The 5,871-nt window shown below is 44.1% G+C and overlaps 1 pseudogene; it reads right to left on the bottom strand.

The window, feature by feature from the left end:
* Positions 1-969: 969 nt before the first annotated feature.
* On the bottom strand, positions 970-1,812 carry LOC118594558 (annotated as a pseudogene).
* Between the last annotated feature and the right edge of the window lie 4,059 nt (positions 1,813-5,871).

Below are 5,871 nucleotides of genomic sequence, written 5' to 3' on the forward strand. Positions count from 1 at the left end.
GATGCTGCAGGCAGCGAGGCAGAGACAGGCTGTCTGCATCTGCCCAGGCTGCCAGATCGTGAGCAAAATAACAGTGGTTACCGCTGGTGTAAGTCATGAAGTTATGAGGTGGTTTGTAATCAGTCTACCAAACAAGATGCTGTTTCCTCACATGACAGAGTCCAGTGCGCTATACCTCTGAGCCGGCTTCTTCCTTCCTCCTCCTCCATCCCTATCATGTGACTTTGCTGTTTGTCTCAGTTACTTTCTGTTGCTGTGATGAAACACCATGACCACTTAGAGAAGAAAGAGTGCATTGGGCTGGTAGTTCATGGGTTGGAGTCCATGATGGCGAAATGAAGGCATTAGCAGGGAGCTGAGGCTCACGTCTTAAAGTGCGAGCATGGAACAGAACGCACTAGGAATGCGTGAGGCTTTGAACTCAAACCACCCTTCTGGAACATTTCCCTCAGCAAGGCCATGACCCCTAACCTACCCAAACAGCATCACCAGCTGGGGACCACATAGTCATGGATTTGGGCCTCTGGTTTAAACATTCTTGTTTAAACCGGCACAGTTCTGGTTCTGTTCCAGAACTTTATTAACAGGTGCTTGCAGCTTGCTGACTTTTTTGAAAAAACCAAGTTGTAAACTTTTATTACAAATGAAAAAGGAAGTTCTTTAACAATCTCAACTTGACCAGATATGAAGTAATTTAAAAATCCATAAAGGTGTGTTGAGAAAAGGTAGGCAAAAGCAAACACAAACAAACAAAAAACATGTTTGTCATTACCAGCAAGAGATATCTTTAGGTAAAAATAATAAAAACCCTCATGCTGCATAGATAATGCAGATAATTAGTTCCACTGTATCTGGTCAACAGACAAAAAGCAAGCACTTAGGGTGTTCAGCTCCAATCTCTGTTGCTGTTGCTGGAATTCATATCCGTTTCTTCTTGTTGGATGACCAACCTGCACGATGGTAGAGATGCTAACCCGGCGGCATTTCCTCAGTCCCGCCCTGCTCAGCCTCTGGAGCCCACCAACTCTCAGCTGGTGGATCAGCTGCATTTGTCTCTTCACCATCTTGTGGTTCGGGTTTTTCTGGTCATTTACATCGGCAATTGAATTTGCAGCAACACTGACATTGAGGTGGCTGCTGACCCAGAGTCTCATCTCCTCAAGTTCCCATCTCCTCTTCATTGCTGTCTTCTCTAGGAAGGGCCATGCAAAGATCATTGTCTGTAATCCCTGTAATCTGTGTCACTGGTTTACCTTGCTCTCCTGCTCCCCAGTTATCAGCCCCTCCATCACTCCTTGCACAGGACAGTTGGAATGCTGTGGCCATTGCCCACAGGGTCTCAGCATTTCAGGAGGGAACCTTCACCTGAAGCGGGGCCGGTAGGGCAGGCATTGTTGGCTCTGGCTTTCAGAAGCACTCTCCAATCCCTCATTCTTTTCCCCACTTTCAATATCCTGGTAATTTTGCTGGTAATTGCGTGGACATGGATGGTGCCTATAATGGTCGCAGTCTGCTGTATATTTACTGCCTTGCACTGGAACTCCACCAGGCCTGCAACATTTGAGGCCTCTACACCTTTTTCTCCTTCAACAACATCAACCCCGCTGTCCCTCCAAGCCCTATGCTGTGGAGGTAGTTCCTGGGGGGGTCATTCTTTATAGCAGTCTGGTGTACAAATGCGTCTTCCTTGGTAACCTTTCTGTTGGTGAAGCCATATCTGTTTCTTACATTGAACAATTTTATTGTTCCTCAAACCTTCCTTGCAATAACCTTCTTGTCCCTGTGGGAGGGTGCTGATGTGAGGCCACCCAGTCACCACTTGCCTGCTTGGGGTTTGCAGCCTCCAGGTTCATGGTTGTGGTGGTGGCAGTGACTGGGGTTGGTGGCTGCTGCTGCTGCTCCTCTCCAGGGTGTGATGTCGAGTAGGACTGCATGACAGTGGGGCTCTCTCTACCCCTGCTACAGTTCTTAAGACAGTAGATGGCTGCTCCACCTACCAGCATTAGGTTTCAGACATAGGAGTCTGAATAAGTAAAGTGAAGAATAAGTAAAAGTGAAGGGTCCTGTGTTGGCTGAATCTGTGCTGTTTTACAAGCTTCCTAAAATTGGCACCAGGAATTTATCTTGTATCTCTTTGCCTAGAAATGTGACACACTGAAATTTTTCTTTGCAGGAATCAGAGGAAGTATGCAATAGTGTGTGTATAGGTATCTATGGAGAGAACAGGTAACTTACAGGATCCTAGTGAAATTATCTGAGCTGCAGGTACAATGCCTAGCACAAAATCAGTACTGGTTCTAGGCACTGGCTATCATTGCTTCTGCCCAGTTGCTTAGTCATTACTTCCAACCTTTCTACAGAGGTGCAATATTTATGAGCTGTGGTGGTCTATTTTTCTTTGCTTTAGCATACAGTTCATTTTCAATGTATCCTTTCAGTGCCACTAGCAATGAGCCAAAATTCAGACATGTGTTAGGGCAAAAGGCAGCTCCTTCCTGCTGTGGAATAATACTTTTGTACACTGTAAATATGTATTACTCTCATTGGTTCATAAAGAGCTGACTGGCTGATGGCTAGGCAGGATTTGGGGGGCAGAGAGAGCTCAGAGTCTCAAGAGTTTGAGGAGATCCAGATGAAGCAGGAAATGAACATGCCGTACTGAGATAAGGTTTGAATAGTAGAACAAAGATAAAATATGGGTTAATTTGAGATGTAAGAGCTAGTTAGTAACAAGCCTAGGCTATCAGTCAAGCATTTATAATTCATGTCTTTGTGTGGTTATTTGGGGAGCTGGCTGGCAATCCCTACAAAAAACTCTGCCTACAAATGGTGCCTCATATTGGGCACCAGATAATGTGATAACTTTTACAACTTATTAAGTAATAAAACTCATAGAAAATTTTAAAGATAAAAAACTGAGACAATCACAAAGAACCACAAAACTCAAATCACAGCCATGGCTTCCCTGCTTGAAAGGGCCTCACATCCTTTCGACCCACCTACTCTTCTCTGGGGCCTCTCTTTCTCAAGTTCACCGGGGAACTCTATGATCCATTCTGACCAGCAGAATGTGAGCCCCACCTCTCAAGCCAACACCTTGATTCCACTGAATGTCAGACCACAACACCTCCCATTCCTGTCAGTCATGTATCTCTACTTTAGACAAATGATCTCATTTGGTTTGAATCCTTTGGCCTCAGCCTAGCCTATCACATGTGCTCAATCCTGTTTGACTCTCTGGAGGCAATAGCAGAGTTTCCTGTTACAAACATACCCTCAATCAAAAGTAAGAAAACCTTTGATATGTATTGTGGTATTTGATTTGATATGGACATTTCTGGGAGGGTGTTTTTACATGAGAATAACATGCAAACTGGTTGACTTGAAAGCACTAGATTTTTCTATAAAGTGTAGGAGTCTCATCCAATCAGTTCTGAAGGTCTGAGTGGAAGATGCGCCTGGCTTTCCTTCAAGCAAGCAGGAATCTGCTAGCAGAACCAGTCTCTAGACTGAGACTGTAGCTCCACCCCACATCTCCAGCCTGCTGGCCCACCTGCTTACTATACATGCCAAACCTTGCCAATCCATGAGCCAATTCTTCAAACAGCACTCAAATAATTCTGTCTCTCCTCTTCCTCTCTCTCTCTCTCCCTCTTCCTTACTTATATCTATAAGAAATTGCCTATAGAAACCCTATGGATACCTAGATCTATGGATGTTCACATTCTTTAAGCACTAAGCATATTATTTGCACATAACCAATGCATACCTTCTTGTATGCTTTAAGCCATTCTGGTTTCTTCTCTAGATGCCGTATGATGCCCTAACGCGATGTCCAAGGCAGTGTAGACAGCTGCTATACTGTACTTTGGGGAAGTGATACCAAAAAACTTCCTGAATATTCAGTAAAGATTTGTGTTCGCATGCATGTGGATATGTGTGTGCCAGTGCATATGTGTGCTGGAGGCCGAGCTGGGTGCCTTCCACTGTCATTCTCCACCTACCTCCTTAAATATAATATTTTATGAATTCTTTGAGAATTTCATGCATGCGTAAAGTATGATTTGATCATAAAATGTGTTTGATTCATGCCTTGCTCCTCCCCTTAACTCCTCCTAGATCTGTCCTCCACTTCCTTACCCCTCTCTACTTCATGTCCTCCTTTTGTTTCAACCCACAGAGGAGTCCAGCTTGTGCTGCCCATATAGTCATGGTTGAGGGGTCATTCACTGGAGGTTGGTCAACCTACCAGGGGCCACACCCTTAAAGAAAGCTGACTCCCTCTTTCCCACCAGAAGCTGTCAGCTGTCAATAGCTTTTCAGCTGTAAGTGAGGGTTCATGAACCCCTTCCCTTCCACTCTAGAATGTTGACTGACTTGACCTTGTGTAGGCAAACACAGCTGCTGTGAGCTCAGGAGCCCAGTGGCCTGTCATGTTCATGTTTCACTCCAGTCCTCTGGTTCTTATAACCCTTCTGCCCCCTCTTCCACAACAGTTCTCAAGTCTTGGGAGCAGGGCTTATGATATGGATGTCTTATCTCTGGATAAGCACCTCACAGATGCATTTTCTGTACTTGGACCGGTTGTGAATTTCTACATTAACTACTATCTACTACATAAAGAAACTTCTCTGGTGAGGTCTGAATATTATGCTAATCTATTCCAACTTGTCTTTCTCTCACTGAATGTGAAGCTTACCAACTGTCTACACTAGGTAGACACTGAGCTCTGGGGATCTGTGTGTCCTTGCCTACCCCACCTATAACATTAAGATTACACTTCCATGTGACTATACCTAGCTTTTACATACATACATACTGGGAATCTGAACTTGGGTTCTCATGCTTGCATGTGTTCAGTTTACATCCTGAGTCATTTCCCCAACCCAAGATGAAATGCTAAAAAATATTTTTGATCATGGATGTACACACACACACACACACACACACACACACACACACACACACAAGATGGTTCTCTTTCTCTGTAGAACCCCACCTGAAATATGTAGATTCTTCAACTTCTTTCCTGAAATGCCTAATCAAAAAAGAATAATTGTTCTGCCTCCATTTATTTTTCTATTGCAGTGAACTGTCTTAGGTGTCAGGGAAACAGTCATGAAGACAGCCCAGACTCTGCTCATGAGGTGTTTGTCTATGGATTGGCTCACAAAACAACTAGCACTTCCTAAAATGTGGGCCACACCTGGGACATGCTCCTTGACAAAGAGTCCCTTGGTCTGAGAAGTCTGGGAAACACTCCTTGTAGAGATTTGAATTCAGTTGACCATATATGCCCTAGATGGTAGTATGGGCCCAGTTTGTACCCATTATCATTCTGCCTATCACTAACAGCACTCTTTCATCTCTAAACATCATCAGTTGGTTTGTAAATCATATGGCCAGTCTGAATATAATTATATGAGTGCATTAAAGGCTCTGAGACATCTTGTCTCAAAGAAACCCATTTAACTTTGTTAAGCCTGGTACTTCCAGGATACAGCTATGTGACAATGGGATGGCTTTTTCATTGGCATCTATTAACTCCTTTTAGGATAAATATTCTAAAGAACATTGACTTGGATGGAAGTAACATCCTACATACACACAGCAAGAGCCAGAGGGCAAGAAAAGGGGGACTCCTAAGAGAGAACTTGTTTGGGGCCTTGAAGAATGAGCATTATATTTGACAGAAGAAACTAGAGGCTTGGAGAAGCAGCAGTGACCAAAATCTGTTAAATGTGAGGAAGAGAGACTTGAAATGGCAGCTCCGCTGGAAGAAGTGGTATCTCTCCTTTCCATTAAAATGTCTTGATGGAATCATAGCTGTTGCTGCAGCCTCCTCACCTGGTTCCAGTGGCCAACAGGCAG

The sequence above is a fragment of the Onychomys torridus genome, chromosome 13, assembly GCF_903995425.1.
Source record: "Onychomys torridus chromosome 13, mOncTor1.1, whole genome shotgun sequence".
NCBI classification, from domain to species: Eukaryota; Metazoa; Chordata; class Mammalia; order Rodentia; family Cricetidae; genus Onychomys; species Onychomys torridus.